Source organism: Stegostoma tigrinum, chromosome 2 (genome assembly GCF_030684315.1).
Source record: "Stegostoma tigrinum isolate sSteTig4 chromosome 2, sSteTig4.hap1, whole genome shotgun sequence".
Taxonomy (NCBI): Eukaryota; Metazoa; Chordata; class Chondrichthyes; order Orectolobiformes; family Stegostomatidae; genus Stegostoma; species Stegostoma tigrinum.
In genome coordinates, this window is record NC_081355.1 from 115,878,908 (window position 1) to 115,895,651 (window position 16,744).

Consider the following 16,744-nt stretch of genomic DNA (forward strand, 5'->3'; position numbering starts at 1 on the left):
TGAGGACAGTTCACTGATACCAGAGGATAACTAAGTTGTTGCCAATGAGCATGTAAGTTGTGAAGACAGCATTCTGTTCTCCTAACTGAAGTACTAGGGAATTCTTCTCATGGTCTTCCTCCTCCTCATCTGATTCAGCATTCAACAGGAGAAAATAACTGCCCCATGTACTGACACTTGTTGATAATAAAAGCAAAATACCACAAATGCTTGAAGTTTGAATTGGGAGGGTACTCGTGACATCATACCTGCCTCCATTTTGAAGGTTAGTTAGACCATAGACCATAAGATATAGCAGTAGAATTAGGCCAATCGGCCCATCATGCCTGCTGCATTATTTGATCATGGCTGATTTGTTTCTCAGCCAAATTCTCCTGCCTTCTCCCCATAACCTTTGATCCCCATACCAGTCAAAAACCCACCTACCTGTGTCTGAAATATGTTCGGTGACTTGTCAGTCCACAGCCTTTTGTGCAATGAATTCAAAGGTTAACCGCCTTTCTGGCTGAAGAAATTCCCCCTGAACTCAGTTTTAAAGAGTCATCCCTTGGCTCTGAGGTTGTGTCCTCAGATTCTAATCTGTCCTACAAGTAGAAACATCTTCTCAATATCCAGTATATCTGGGCCTATGACAAGCCCTTCATCCCCGGGGATCACTCTTGTAAACCTTCTGTGACTCCCTCCAGGGCCAGCATATCCCTCCTTAGATTCAGGGACCAAAACTGCTCACAGTGATTGTAACAAGGTCATCCAGGAGGGCATCATAGAATTTGAGAACATTGATTGGGGCTGTTAATCTGGTCCAATCAGGGAGCCCTGGCTGATAGATATAAACAGAAATGTCAGACGTTCTACATAAAAATTGAAAGAACTGCGGCTGCTATAAATCAGGAACAAAAACAGAAGTTGCTGGAAAAGCTCAGCAGGTCCAGCAACATCTGTGAAGGAAAATCAGAGTGAATGTTTCGGGCCCAATGAGGAAGGGTCGCCGGACTCAAAACATTAACTCTGATTTTTCTTCATGGATGTTGCCAGATCAGCAACTTCTGTTTTTGTGTCAGACATTCTGTTTACTCTTGAGAGCTGGCTCTGAGGGAGCTGGATCAGTGTCAAGGATTTTCCACATGTAAATAAAGGATGACTTGGTGATGGGATACTGACCTCTGTGGAGCTATTTCAACAATATTCCAAATGCAGTCTGACCAGTTATTATTTATTTCTAAGACTAAACACTGTATTGGTAACAGGCTAGTGTAGCATTTGAAAAATCATGGATATAAGTTCAGTGGAACATTATGACCGTGGTCATTCTTATGGTTTTTCTTTTATTCGCATATGCTTTTTGAAGGCTGGTTACTGCAGTAACACAGCTAAATGAGGTCTCATGCTATACCTGAAATACTATTTATGGAATACTAAAAGAGTTCAGTTTTAAAGTGACCCCAATTTCCAACAGTGCCTAAATTGCCAGACTGCTTGTCCAACATTGAATACTGGGTGAACAGAAAAATTCTTAAATTCACCACTGGGAAGAGCAAAACTATTGCCTTTGGTCCTTACCACAAACTCTGTGCTCTCGCCACTGACTCTATCCCATGCTCTGGCAATTTACTGAGGATGATCCAGAACCCTGGTGTTATAATTGACTCTGAGATGAGAGATGAGTTTTCAGCCATTTCCAGATAGTTGCTCAGTAATTAAAACCAAAAGAACTGCAGATGCTGTAAATCAGGAACAGAAATAGAAGTTACTGGAAAAGCTCAGCAGGTCTGGCAGCATCTGTGAAGAAAAAAAGCAGAGTTTAAGTTCTGGGTCTGGTGACCCTTCCACAGAACAGAAGAAGGATCACCGGACCTGAAAGGTTAACTCTGATTTTTCTTCCTCACAGATGCTGCCAGACCTGCTGAGCTTTTCCAGCAACTTCTGCTTCTGTTGCTCAGGAAAGTGTTTATCCGTCTTTCTGGCTCTGCAGTAGATGCTCTGTTGCTGCATCCCTCATGTATATCCTTGTCACTGCTAGACTTAACAATTCCATTGCACTCCTGGTCGGCTTTCGACATTCTACCCACTACAAACTTCATGGGATCCAAAACTTTGCTAAACATTTCCCAAATTGGACCAAATTCCACATCTTTATTCCACCTGGGTTCACTATTTTTGGCTCTCAATTAAAAACCATCTCAATTTTAAAATTTTACTTCATTCTTGTTTTCAGATCCTTCTATGGCCTGATCCCTCCCTCTCCATAAACGTAAAACAATTTGGAATATCTGTTTTCCTCTAATTTTAACTGCTTTACCATTGAGGTCTGTACTTCTCACTTGCCATAATGTACCCTTATATGATTTGGTATCTTTTTTAAAAAAAAATGTCTATGAAGCACTTTTTGGATGTTGCAATTAACAACTTGTTACATTTTAAAGATGCCAAATAAATACAAGATATTGTAATAGTACACATCTAAGTTGATACAGTCAGGATTTCTTGTAGCAGCTTTTTATTTACTCTTGAGTTGAAGCGCTTTTTAAGCAGTTTCTGGCATTTAAACATAATGCCCTGGACCAGCGAAGATTTTATTCAACCTCAGCAGAAATAGTAAAAGTCCAGAGAATCAGGCTGATTCCCGAGGATATGGCTTTGAATCTCACCATGACAGATCAATGAAAATCTGGAATTAAATCTGGAATTAAAAGTTGAACTAACAGTGACTTTGTAATCACTGCTGATTGTTGTTATAAGCCCTTTTGGTTCATAAACATCCTTTAGGGGAGGAAATCGACCGTACTTGCCGAGTCTGGAATGTATGAAATTCCAGAGCCAAACTAAATTGGTTAACTTTTAACTGACCCTGAAATCAGTCAGATCAAGCCACAATTAGGAATGGGTAATAAATGTTGGCTCAGTCAGTGACTGTACTTCTGTCATTTTAAATGCTTCTATGCTTGTAAGTTTGGTTTAATCACAAGAGAAAGCCCAGGTTCTTGGTAACAGGCGTTGGTCAGGGAAATAGCCATCTTCAGTTGCTTTGTCAATGACCTTCCTTCCATTGTAAGGTTATGAATAGAGTGACTCTGATCAAATCAGTGGGTCCACTCCATTGACTACTCATCCGTTAATGGAATAGGCTGTGCTCACCTAAGCTTCTTTTAGAATATGGAACATTACAACACAGTACAGGCCCTTCGGCCCTCGATGTTGTGCCGACCTGTCATACTGATCTCAAGCCCATCTAACCTACACTGTTCCATGTACGTCCATATGCTTGTCCAATGACGACTTAAATGTACCTAAAGTTGGCGAATCTACTACCGTTGCAGGCAACGCATTCCGTTCCCTTACTACTCTCTGAGTAAAGAAACTACCTCTGACATCTGTCCTATATCTTTCACCCCTCAATTTAAAGCTATGCTTCCTCGTGCTTGCCGTCACCATCCGAGGAAAAAGTCTCTCCCTATCCACCCTATCTAACCCTCTGATTATTTTATGTGTTTCAATTAAGTCACCTCTCAAGCTTCTTCTCTCTAATGAAAACAGCCTCAAGCCCCTCAGCCTTTCCTCGTAAGACCTTCACTCCATACCAGGCAACATCCTAGTCAATCTCCTTTGCACCCTTTCCAAAGCTTCCACATCCTTCTTATAATGCGATGACCAGAACTGTACACAATACTCCAAGTGCGGCCGCACCAGAGTTTTATACAGCTTCACCATAACCTCTTGGTTCTGGAACTCGATCCCTCTATTAATAAAAGCTAAAACACTGTATGCCTTCTTAACAGCCCTGTTAACCTGGGTGGCAACTTTCAAGGATCTGTGTACATGGACACCGAGATCTTTCTGCTCATCTACACTACTAAGAATCTTACCATTAGCCCTGTACTTTGCCTTCTGGTTACTCCTACCAAAGTGCATCACCTCACACTTGTCTGCATTAAACTCCATTTGCCACCTCTCAGCCCAGCTCTGCAGCTTATCTATGTCTCTCTGCAACCTACAGCATCCTTCGTCACTATCCACAACTCCACCGACCTTAGTATCGTCTGCAAATTTACTAACCCATCCTTCTATGCCCTCATCCAGGTCATTTATAAAAGTGACAAACAGCAGTGGACCCAACACCGACCCTTGCGGTACACCACTAGTAACTGGTCTCCAGGATGAACATTTCCCATCAACTACCACCCTCTGTCTTCTTTCAGCAAGCCAATTTCCGATCCAAACTGCTATATCTCCCACAATTTCATTCCTCCGCATTTTGTACAATAGCCTACTGTGGGGAACCTTATTGAACAACTTTCTGTAATCCATATACACCACATCAACCAGTTTACTCTCATCCACCTGTTTGGTCACCTTCTCAAAAAACTCAATAAGGTTTGTGAGGCACGACCTTCCCTTCACAAAACCGTGCTGACTGTCCCTAATCAATTTCTTCTTTTCTAGATGATTATAAATCCTATCCCTTATAACCTTTTCCAACACTTTATCAACAACTGAGGTAAGGCTCACTGGTCTATAATTACCAGGGTTGTCTCTACTCCCCTTCTTGAACAGGGGAACCACATTTGCTGTCCTCCAGTCATCTGGCACTATTCCTGTAGACAATGACGAGTTAAAGATCAATGCCAAAGGCTCGGCAATCTCCTCCCTGGCTTCCCAGAGGATCCGAGGATAAATCCCATCCGGCCCAGGGGACTTATCTATCTTCACCTACTGAAGGATTTCTAATACCTCTTCCTTGTGAACCTCAATCCTACCTAGTCTAGTAGCCTGTATCTCAGTATTCTCCTCGACAACATTGTCGTTTTCTGGAGTGAATACTGTTGAAAAATATTCATTTAGCGCTTCTGCTATCTCATCTGACTCCACACACAACTTACCACTACTATCCTTGATTGGGCCTAATCTTACTTTTGTCATTCTTTTATTCTTTAAATACCTATAGAAAGCCTTAGGGTTTACCCTGTTTCTATCCGGCAACAACTTCTCATGTCTCCTCCTGGCTCTTCTGAGCTCTCTCTTTAGGTCTTTCCTGGCTACCCTGTAGCCCTCAAGTGCCCTAACTGAGCCTTAACATCTCATCCTAACATAAGCCTTCTTCTTCCTCTTGACCAGAGATTCCACCTCCTTCGTAAACCACGTCTCCCGCACTCTACAGCTTCCTCCCTGCCTGACAGGTGCATACTTATCTAGGACACACAGGAGCTTTTCCTTGAATAAGCTCCACATTTCTAATGTGCCCATCCCCTGCAGTTTCCTTCCCCATCCTATGCTCCCTAAATCTTGCCTAATCTCATCGTAATTGCCTTTCCCCCAGCTATAACTCTTGCCCAGTGGTATACACCTATCCCTTTCCATCACTAAAGTAAACATAACAGAATTGTGATTGCTATCACCAAAGTGCTCATCTACTTCCAAATCTAACACCTGGCCAGGTTCATTACCCAGTACCAGATCTAATGTGGCTTCGCCCCTTGTTGGCCTGTCTACATACTGTGTCAGGAAGCCCTCCTGCACACGCTGGACAAAAACTGACCCATCTATAGTACTCGAACTATAGTGTTCCCAGTCAATATTTGGAAAGTAACTATAGTGTTCCCAGTCAATATTTGGAAAGTCACTATAGTGTCCCCAGTCAATATTTGGAAAGTAACTATAGTGTTCCCAGTCAATATTATATTTGTTCTTTATTCGTTCACAGGATGAGGGCGTCACTGACTAGGCCAATAGCTATTGTCCATCCCTAAGAGTTAACTATGTTGCTGTGGGTCTGGAATCACATGTAGGCCAGACTAGGCAAGGATGGCAGTCTCCTTCCCTAAAGGACATTAATGAACCAGATGAGTTTTTCCAACAATCAACAATGGATTCATGATCATCATTAGAATCTTAATTCGAGGTATTTATTGAATTCAAATTCCACTTTCTGCATGGCAGGATTCAAGCCAAGGTACTAAGAACAATACCTGACCCTCTGGATTAATAGTCCAGTAATAATACCACTAGGCCATTGCCTCCACTGTACCTGGACAGAATCCACATTTGGGTGACAAGAGTGCCACTGTTTAATTGATGGGCAGTAAAACATCTCCAATAAGAAATAATGCCTAACAATCTTTCTGTAATCTTCAGTGACACCACAAGTGCTGGATTACCCCAAAATCGACGTCATGAGAACACTATAGACTTTAAGTTCAATAAGAGCAGGCAGATTAACATTATATGGTTCAGACTGTTGATTCTAATCTATCAAATGTTCTGCACTATCTACAAAGATTCCCATTCATGTGAGGCTTGGACTATCTTGGACTGAGCAGTCTGACTAATCAGTGACCTTGCTACTGGAATAATTTTCTCTACCCCCTTGGTCATTGGCACATCATGACTGCAGTGTGTACTAAATACATGGTGCACTGCACCAACTTAGTCACCTTCCTGTAACAGCAAGTACCTTTTGTATGATGTCTATCTGGGAAGACACGAGGAGCAATGTCCAGGCAGCAGATTGTTATTTGTGGACACTCGCCATTTTTAGACTGTTCTTAGGTTCGTCTAGAACTGGACTGTGACAGGAGAGCTCTTAAGCAAATCTATCTGCCTTTTAGTTGAGACCTGAAAACTCCCCAAGTGCATAATTGGGATTAAATTCACCAAAAAAATTTTCTATGACTTGGCTTGAGAGCCTTCCAATTTCCTTCCAGTTATTTAATTGGTCAATTTCACTTTCCAATGACTTCCAGCTCTTTTCAATGGGCCTCTGTTTCTGTTATGGTATTATATTGCCCAAACTTACAAGTTTCACAGTGGTGGACTTGGAGTACTAATGAAATGTGTTAAGTTTATTTTATATTTCAACCTTCGGAGTCTGAAGCATTCTTTCTTATTCATTTATGGATGTGGGTATCACTGTACCAGTATTTATTTCCTATTCCTAATTGCCACCTGGAACAATGTGGTTTGCAGGGGTTATTTCAGAGGCCACTTAAAAGTCAAGCATTTTCTTGGTCTGGAGTCACAATTATGCCAGAGGTGGCAAAGGTAGCCGACTTCCTTCTCTAAAGGACAGCGGAAAACCAAATGGATTTTTACAACAGTTGATAGCAGTTCCACAGTCACCAGTAGACTAGTTTTTGATTCCAAATTCAGTTCAACCTTTACCATTTGCGGTGAAGGAGTCACATTTGTTCCCCAGAACATTAGGCTGGGGCTCTGTGGATTGTTCGTCCAGTGACACTACCAGTATACAACAACCTCACCCCAGGTTTCCTTATTTGATCTTATATTTTAAAACATAGCAGATTGAGATTTTTCTGTGTAATAATTAATGGCGTCAAATCCACAAGTTGGCAGACAATTTCCAAGATAGAAAATTCAGTTGCCTTTGTGCATTACACACAACAAATACTGATTTGGGATTCAGACATTTTGTACCTTTTTTATGAAAATCATTATTTTTTATTTCTCTTTGACCTTGCAATCAAGTTCAGTGAATCCCATGTCCAGATCTGTCCTAATGACGTTGTGCTCTGCCTGAGAAGAAAATTTCTGCAGTAAATTTCTTAATAGGTTAAACTTGATAATTTTGTTTTCTGACAATGAATTCTATATGCTATCATTCCCCTTTGCTAGGTATGTTCTGGGTGTTGTTAACTTTTTCATGAAGTACCTGAAATAATGGCCATCAAAACCTGAGTTGGCTAACCTCTGCTTCAGTGGCTCCAGGAAATATATAGCCATTCACAGAATGAATTCTTACTGATCATAACACACTCTTTTTGGAAAAGAGCTGCTGGAAAGAATTGCTTTTGATTTTTCAACATTGCTTGTAAAAAGCTTGCAGAATTTTTTAGATGTAAGGTATGCACTATATTTGCTTCTTTTGTAAAAGCTTAAGTTAGGTACAAACAAAACTTAAAACGGAGTCTACATCAGTTGTAGATTTTGCTGTATCTTCTGCTTGCGTTAGGCTACTTGCTGGTGCCTGGAACATTCGTGGCTACCTTACCAGTCAGCACTTGAACTTGTTGCAAGTAGGTGTTTGTGGCTGCATTCTTCAGCAAGTCTGTTAAGCTGAGAGAAAGAAGTTGATAATAAAATGTAAGGCTGGATGAACACAGCAGGCCAAGCAGCATCTCAGGAGCACAAAAGCTGACGTTTCGGGCCTAGACCCTTCATCAGAGGATGAAGGGTCTCTGATGAAGGGTCTAGGCCCGAAACGTCAGCTTTTGCGCTCCTGAGATGCTGCTTGGCCTGCTGTGTTCATCCAGCCTCACATTTTATTATCTTGGAATTCTCCAGCATCTGCAGTTCCCATTATCTCAGAAAGAAGTTGATCAAAGTTTTTGAGAAGATTTGTAGCTCAGGTTGTTGATGTGGTTGTTGACTTGCTTGCTGTGCCGGGTAAGTTTGTTCACCATTTCGTCATCATGCTTGGTAACATTGCCTCTGGTGAAGCATTGCACTCAAACCAGCACTCCATTAACAAACAAGTAGTACTGAACCCCATATACCAATCACGAAGAAAGAAATCTGAAAGTGATGCGACCCAATCCGGTAAACCAAGCAAGCGGGACAGAACGCCGATGTTTCATCAGAGGTGGGCTGATGATGTTACCTAGCATGGTGACGAAGCGTTTGTGCACAAACTTACAAGTTCGGCGAGCAAGTCAACAACTGCAGACAGAAGTTGAATTTTAATTATCTCACTTGCTATTTGTTTTTCTTCTAATAATATAAATGAATCAAATTAAAACACAGTTAAGGTTGACAGTCCCTGAAGGACATTGTATCAAACATCAAAATCTCAAAGGAAACTGGAAAGATTTCTATCTAAAAAGTTGTCTTTGGGGAGGGATGATGAGATTGTAAGAAATAGGAACATAACTACGCTGTTCGGCTCTTCAAACCCGCTCTGCAACTTAGTAGGATCGTGGTGGATCCAGCATTACTCATGTCCATTTTCCTGCCTTTTCCCTATATCTGTTGATTTCCCTACTGATGAAAATCTATGTATCTCAGCCTTAAATATACAGAAATACTCTGACCTGACACCACTCTGTGGCAAGGAGTTCCAAACCTCAGAGAGATGAGATTCCTCCTTTTAAATTAGTGCCCCTCCATTCCGAAACTATGCCTTCTGGCCTCAGGCTTGTCTATGAGGTGAGTATTTACATGTTAACATTTACCTACTCAAGCCTCTTAAAAATCTTGCATGTCTTATTAAGATCATCTCTCATTCTTCTAAACTCCAGTGAATAAATTCCCAACCTGATTAGCCTCTGCTCGTAAGATAACCTCTCCATACCAGATATCATCCAAGTGAACGTACATGGAATAGTGTAGGTTAGATGGGCTTCAGATCGGTATGACAGGTCGGCACAACATCGAGGGCCGAAGGGCCTGTACTGTGCTGTAATGTTCTATGAACTTTCTCTGAAATGCCTCCAATGAAATGAAATCTTTCCTTAAAGGAGAAGGTCAAAACTGTTCATGATATTGCAGATGTGGTCTCAGGATCACTTAGAATCATAGAATCCCTACAGTGCAGATAAAGGCCATTCAGCCCATCGAGTTAGCACTGACCCTTGAAGATCAACCCATCCAGACCCAAACCCTGACCCCATCCCAGTAACCCTGCATTTCCTACCCATCCCCAGACACTATGGGCAATTTAGCACGGCTCATTCACCTAACCTGCGTGTCTTTGGACTGTAGGAGGAAGCCAGAGCACCCAGCAGAAACCCATGCAGTCATGGGAAGAATATGCAAACTCTGCACAGACAGTCGCCCCAGGACCTTGCTGTGCCTCCACCCACACAATATCTGGGCTGATGACATCTGGCATGTTCGCAATGATCATGCTGAATGCAATATGTTACATAGGAGCCTCCAAGTAGAGGGCCGACCAGCAACGTTCAAATCAATAGTTTATTATTAACGTCGTTACAGGTCCAATTAACTACAATGAAATGCGCTCAATGCAATAAAATTGTCTGAGTGTGAGAAAAACACTGAGTGGGTTACGTGATTTTTCTTTTCTGCTGCTTTTTGTCAGGGTGGGTATAAAGGCTACAGCAGGGCTCAGTGCGCGACTTCACCAATGCTCAGTGGTGACTTGTATCAAGAGTCACCTGTAAAGGCTATAAGTTTAAACTTTACAGGCACATTTGAGCAATTTTTGCGTCAGTTACACTGGAGAAGGTGGATACCCAACCTTCACTATGGACAATGTGAGACTTGGAGTTTAAGGTCCAGAGGGATAGCAGGAACAGGATGCTGATTTATATGATCAACCATGATCGTACTGAGTGAAGGAGTAGGCTGAAAGGGCCAAATGGCTTAGTTTGGCTGCTATCTTCTGTGAACCTATGAGGAGAAGGAGAGGGAAAAGGCCTGATGTTCAGGAGAGGAGCTACCTGAATTGATTGATGTTGCCCAGTCGTATAGGATGAAGGGAATGGTGAGGGTGGAATGTTGTGGGAACGAAGTATTCTGGGAGGATTATGCACCCAGTTGCATACTGAGTCCAAATGACTTGCTTGTAGACCGTCTAGGTCATGGTTTCAGAGGAGTCAGCTTTCACAATTGACTGTAACATGTTGGATAGGAGATAGCCTCTGACTGTTTGGGGCTGAGGGGGGCATGCAATGTATGCTGTGTTGAATTTCTTTGCAGCTGGGCCTTTCCAAGCCACAGGCCGTGATTTTTGTGGAATAACACAACCTGCTGCCACAACTGCATAAAGATAGTTACATATGCAGTGTTCATATGGCCTGGGCAATATGTAACCTTTACAATGGACCACAACAGCCAATGGAGAAGTGCCAGAGGTGTGCAGCAATCACAGGTTCCTGAAGGATGCAGCTTCTGATTGACGGCACACATATTGTCAGTCAGGACCCAATAGCTTAGCTGTGCATGTTTATCATTGGGAAAAGCTATCATTCTATAAATATCTAATTAATGTGGGTGGCATGGTGGTTCAGTGGCTAGCACTGCAACCTCATAGCGCTAGGGACCTGGGTTCAATTCCAGCCTCAGGTGACTGTTTGTGTGGAGTTTGCACATTCTCCCCGTATCTGCGTGGGTTTCCTCCCACAGTCCAAAGATGTGCAGGCTAGGTGGATTGGCCATGCTAAATTGTTCATAGTGCCCAGAGATGTTTAGGTTAGGTAGGTCAGATATAGAAAATGGAGGAGAATGGGTCTGGGTGGGATGTCCTTAGAGGGACAATGTGGACTTGTGGGGCTGAATGGCCTATTTCCACACTGGAGGGATTCTATGATTCTATGGCTGTGTTATCAACAGCAAAGAATAATGCAGATATATGCCATACAGCAGCTTTCCAGGAACAGGAGAAGACCATTGAGCTCATTAGCCATTCATCTATGCCACAGATGATCTTTCACCTCAATGCTATTTTCCCTCCCTCTCTCTTTAGTCCTTAATACATCAGGTCTCCAGAAATCTATTGATTTTTGTCTCAAGCCTGCGCGGTGATTGAGTTTCCTAGCTCCTCTGGAGTAGAGAATTCCAAAGATTTACATCACCTCAGTCCTTGCTGGTCTGTTATATTAAGATTTTGTAACCTAGTTTTAGAAACACTACTCAGGCAAACTCCTATAAATCCATCATGTAAGAGTTTTGAACAGATCATTGAGATTCCCATTTTGTGGATACTCCATAGAGAAGGCAGACCCAGTTTTCTCAACCTCTAATAAGACGATGGATTAATCTGGTGAACCTGCATTGATCACTCTCAATGGCAGGTATATTTTTACTTCGATGAGGTGGTCAAAACAGTACATAGTAGTCCAGCTGACACCTCACCAAGGCTCAGTACAAGTTGTAGCAAGACATCTATACTTCTGTACTAAGATAATAAAATGTGAGGCTGGATGAACACAGCAGGCCAAGCAGCATCTCAGGAGCACAAAAGCTGACGTTTCGGGCCTAGACCCTTCATCAGAGAGGGGGATGGGGGGAGGGAACTGGAATAAATAGGGAGAGAGGGGGAGGTGGACCGAAGATGGAGAGTAAAGAAGATAGGTGGAGAGGGTGTAGGTGGGGAGGTAGGGAGGGGATAAGTCAGTCCAGGGAAGACGGACAGGTCAAGGAGGTGGGATGAGGTTAGTAGGTAGCGGGGGGTGCGGCTTGGGGTGGGAGGAAGGGATGGGTGAGAGGAAGAACCGGTTAGGGAGGCAGAGACAGGTTGGACTGGTTTTGGGATGCAGTGGGTGGGGGGGAAGAGCTGGGCTGGTTGTGTGGTGCAGTGGGGGGAGGGGATGAACTGGGCTGGTTTAGGGATGCAGTAGGGGAAGGGGAGATTTTGAAACTGGTGAAGTCCACATTGATACCATATGGCTGCAGGGTTCCCAGGCGGAATATGAGTTGCTGTTCCTGCAACCTTCGGGTGGCATCATTGTGGCAGTGCAGGAGGCCCATGATGGACATGTCATCAAGAGAATGGGAGGGGGAGTGGAAATGGTTTGCGACTGGGAGGTGCAGTTGTTTGTTGCGAACTGAGCGGAGGTGTTCTGCAAAGCGGTCCCCAAGCCTCCTGTACTTCTGTACTAACAGCTCCTTGGAGTAAATGCCAACATATTGTTTGCCTTCCTAATTGATCTCTGCACGGACCTTTTAGTGACTTGTGGACAAGGAAGACCCAGATGTCTGGACACCTGGACTTCCCAACTGTCATTGTTCCTAGAATAGACTCAGAGAGAAGGTACTACAGACATGGGACAATGTTTGACAGCGGGAGTCTGCCCTGATGCAGGGCTGTCTTTGAGCAGACAATAGCCTATTCTTGAGGAGGTTTTGATACCTTAATGGATCACGTTAGATTCAAGCTGATGATAAAACTGGAAAAGTCAGATCCCAGAGTGAAGAGAGAGATAATGGGAACTGCAGATGCTGGAGAATTCCAAGATAATAAAATGTGAGGCTGGATGAACACAGCAGGCCAAGCAGCATCTCAGGAGCACAAAAGCTGACGTTTCGGGCCTGGACCCTTCAGAAGGGTCCAGGCCCGAAACGTCAGCTTTTGTGCTCCTGAGATGCTGCTTGGCCTGCTGTGTTCATCCAGCCTCACATTTTATTATCCCAGAGTGAAGCGTGGTTTGATAAACCGTAAGTATTTTTGTAATTTGTGGATCATTGTGGTCAGTCACTGAACGTATCCATGAGAGGTTGCCCATGTATTTTTAACAAAAGAATATCAAATTGCACATAAAAGAAAAAGAAAACACCTGTTTCACACTGTGTAAGATCGATGTTAAATGATCTTGGTAGAAACATCAGAAGTAAAAGTCGTGTCGGTCTTCAAACCTCCAGTGATGCGTCACCCTGTTACCACTTTGAAGTTCCTTGTTTGGTTGCATGCTATACTTAGCTTTTTTTTCTGGTAAATTTCTGCATTCACTCAATGCTGTTTTTTAGTTAATGTCCACTTTCTGAAGCCCTTAAAGAAAGTGCTAACGTGGCTCAGTTATTTCTTAGCACGTATTCTTTAAACCATAAGATGTCTTTCTTTCTGGACCTGAAAGATTTCTTGCTCTTACATCCTCCTCGGTGGCTGTGAGGATGGCTAGGTCAGTACCTCCACCTCCTCCCATGGTCCTGTTCCTGACACTGTGTGCCCTCTTGTTCTGCAATTAAGTGTGATAGAGAATGATGTGCATCCCCAGGGGCGTTCATTCCTCAGGTTTTTTTTGTGTTCACTCATAGAATGTGGCGATTGCTGTTTGGCCATCATCATTTATTGTCCATCGCCAGTTGCCCTTGAAAAGGTGATAATGAGCTCCTGTCCATGTACTGTATGTTGACCCACAAAACCCATAGGGAGGGAATTCCTGGATTTTGACCCAGCGACAGAGAAAGAACAGTGATATATTTCCCAAGTAAGGGTAGGAAGTGGCTTGGGAGGAATTTTCACGGACTGGTGTTCCCATGTATCTGCTGCCATTGTATTTCCAATGCTTATGCATTTGGAAGGTGCAGTGTAAGAATCTTTGGTGAATTTCTGCAGTGCACGTTGTAGAAAATACACACTGCTGCTGCTGAGGGAATGGATATTTGTGAATGTAGCACCAGTCAGGTAGGCTGCTTTGGCCTGCATCGTGTTGAGCTTTTTGAGTGTTCTTGGAGCTGCAACCATCCAGGAAAGTGGGGAATATTACATCAGACTCCTGACTTGTATCTCGTAGATGATGGACAGGCTTAGGGAAGTCAGGTGAGCTATAAACTACAGTATACCTAGCTTGTGACCAGCTCTTGTAGTCAAAGTATTTATATGGCAACTTCAGTTCAATTTCTGGTCGGTGGTAACCCCTGTGATGGGGATTTATCAGTGATCATAATGCCGTTGAATTTCAAGGGGTGTTGGTAGATTCTGTTGGAGATGGTCATTGCTTGATATTTGTTGCTTGGCAACCCCTCCCATTACTTTGCTACTGGTCCAGAGTAGACTGATAAGACAATAATTGGCAGTGTTGGATTTGTCCTGCAGTTTGTAGAGAGGATACACCTGGGCAATTTTCTACATTCTCAGCTGGATACCAGTGTTGTAACTGTACCAGAACAGTGGCTGGTTCTGGAGCACAAGTATTCAGTACAATTACTGAATTGTAGACGGGGCACGAAGCCTTTGTATGGCCCACTACCTTCTTGATATTGCATGAAGTGAGTTGAATCTGCTGAATATGCTGCTGGCAACCTCAGGAGGAGGCTGGGATGGACCTCCACATAGCACTTTGACTGAAGATGATTGCAAATGCTTTAGCCTAGTCTTGTGAATATCTGATATGCTGGGCTCCTCCATTTTTGTGGATGGGGATATTTGTGGCGCTTCCTTGTCCTTTTGGTTATTTAATTGTTCAGTAACTCAATGTGACAGAACTGCAGCATTCCATCTATTCCACTGGTTGTGGAATCACTTTGCCCTGTGTATTGCATACTGCCCACATCGTTTGGCACGCAGTTAATCTGGGGCTGTAACTTTATCAGGTTGACTCCTTATTTTGGGTAGGCCTGGTGCTGCTCCTGACGAGTTGTCTTGATTTGAACCTGGGTTGATCCCCTGATATGAAGTTCATGGCAAAGAGTGGGAGATGTCGGCCCATTATTTTGCGGATATGGTTTGCATGCAGTTTCACTCGTAGATGCCTGGTTTGAGTTGCTAGACCTGTTTGCAATATGTCTCATTGAGCATAGTGGTCCTCCGTGCAACATGGCGGGTATACTTGATGTGAAGATGGAAATTTGTCTCCTTTAAGGTGATCACTCCTACTGATACTGTCATGGATAAATGCATCTATGACAAGTAAATCAATAAGTTTAAGACAGAATAGTTTTTTTCACTCTTGTTAGTTCCCTCACCATCTCCTGCAGAGCCACTGTAACAGTTATGAACAGTTAGGCACTGTCGATGATATTCATTCTACTTTGAGTGGATGACTTCAACCTAAGCTCTTAACACGCCCAGAGCATCTTCCAAGTACTTATATCAGAGAGTGGTGTGGGTAGTAAATAGCAGGAAGTTTTATTGCCCGTGGTTGCTCAAAGGCTTCATGGATCCAGAGCCAGTGTTGAGAACGCCCACAGCAACTCACATCAAAGTCTATATTTATATGCCACCACCTCAGCTGGGTCAGTCCGACTGATGGGACAGAACACATTTATGGACAGTGTCTGTGTTTGTGTGTTTAGCTGTGTCACGCTGTTGCTTGGCTAATCTTCCAATCTTGGCAAAAGCCCTGAAGTATTGGCAAGAAGGGCTTTGTTGGATCATTTGTTATCATTTTTAATGCCTCGTTTGATGCAGGTTGTTCTTCAGGTTTCATACCATGCTTTAGACATTTTAACCATTTTGATACAACTTAGTGGCTAGCCAGGCCATTAAGAGGGCACTTATGGGTCAACCACGTTGTTGTGGATCTGGAATTGTATATTGACCAGATTGGGTAAGGACATCAAATTTCTGTGGCAGCCTTTTTTTTCCAGATCTTATCAAAGTCGTACTTTACCATCTGCCTTGGTGGTGTTCAAATATGACAGCCTTAACCTTGGTATCCTGGATTACTATTTCAATGACATTACCAGCTCACCATTGCTTTCCACAATACTTTAGGGTAGACCCTTTATTACAGCAATTTATGCCTAATCAAGGGACTCAACATAAGAAAGGGACAATCTGAGAGGCACACTCTTCCCCCAACTCCTATGCCCTTCCTGCTAAACCCTGACTCTCTCCACAATGCTCACTGTAAGATGCCCCCACCAATATTACTTCCTGGTGAACTGGGCTATTCCTCAATCTTGGGATTCTAGGACCTGTTGTTCTGATAGCAGTCATGCCCTCCCCAGTGGCGCTGTTGAACATATGTTTTGCTGGCCTTTTGTGAGTAGGACTTCTATCTCAGTGCTGTATGCACAGTCAAAGCAGCTTTGGACCACACCATAGTGTTTGCTTGCTGCCACTAGCCTCTTTACATGTTAGGATCTACGGGGCCTGCTTAATCTAGTGTGGTGGAGGAAAATCACTTACTTGTCTAAGTAAATGAGGCTCCCGTATTGAACAAGAAAGAAGTTGGCAACTAGTTATCCTAAGCTGTACTCCCATTAAGTCTACATGTCATTGTCATAATGCTAGTGTTTAAAGCACTCCTGAATCCATTCAGCCTCTAAACTACACTGTGATCCTGATCTTGGTAAAAGTCGTTGGCCTCAACTTGGCCTGATTGACTCA

General features: G+C 43.1%; 1 protein-coding gene across 7 annotated transcripts in view; it reads left to right on the top strand.

The window, feature by feature from the left end:
- The window catches only part of LOC125464155 (voltage-dependent L-type calcium channel subunit beta-2-like), a 330,964-nt gene that overhangs the window by 249,604 nt on the left and 64,616 nt on the right, over positions 1-16,744 (top strand). The window lies entirely within an intron of this gene.